The sequence below is a fragment of the Cynoglossus semilaevis genome, chromosome 15, assembly GCF_000523025.1.
Source record: "Cynoglossus semilaevis isolate Cse_v1.0 chromosome 15, Cse_v1.0, whole genome shotgun sequence".
Classification (NCBI taxonomy): Eukaryota; Metazoa; Chordata; class Actinopteri; order Pleuronectiformes; family Cynoglossidae; genus Cynoglossus; species Cynoglossus semilaevis.
In genome coordinates this window covers 16767177-16767847 of record NC_024321.1, presented here as the reverse complement: position 1 = coordinate 16767847, position 671 = coordinate 16767177, and positions in this window count along the sequence as shown.

The window sequence follows — 671 nt, the reverse complement described above, 5'->3', positions numbered from 1 at the left end:
CTCTCTTCCCCCAACCCTCTTCCACACTAGTGTTTGACACCTTAGTGGGTGGGTTACTATGGGAACTAGAGCCAGCTGGAATTTCACAAAAAGGCCATAAGTAGTTAGAGAAGAAGCTGTGTTTGATGGAAGAACTTTTTGTACTGGGGCAGTTTTTTTGTCCTCGGCTGAGATGATGAACTGCCTGGAAATTAGAAGGACCAGGTCACCTAGTCATCTGGACCCTCACTCCAGGCCACAACTGTTTGACCACAAATAATAAAAAAAAAAAAACCCTGACAACTGTTTTTATAAAGTTTTAATCACGTTAGCATTTCTGCTAGTTGCCAAATCATAGCAGTGTTTGGGCAGATTCTAACTTTCCTGGAGCTTCCACTGCTAAATATCACCAAAGACTGGAGGTCAGCTGAAGAACCAGAGGTCCAGGACCTACCATTAGATCCTGATACTGTGGTGTCTACCGTTTAGCCCCGGTAGTTGTTCCTGAACCTCTACACTTCTACCAGAACAGAACAGACTGGTACCTTTTACACTCGGATCAATAACTGGAACCGGATCAGTTCTTATCGTGAGTTCCAGCTTGTTTACAGGCCACTGCTGGAAGAGACGAGCTGTTGTTGTGCTTCTTTCCTACTGACCTCTGTGAAATTACTGTCACAGCAAAAAAAAAA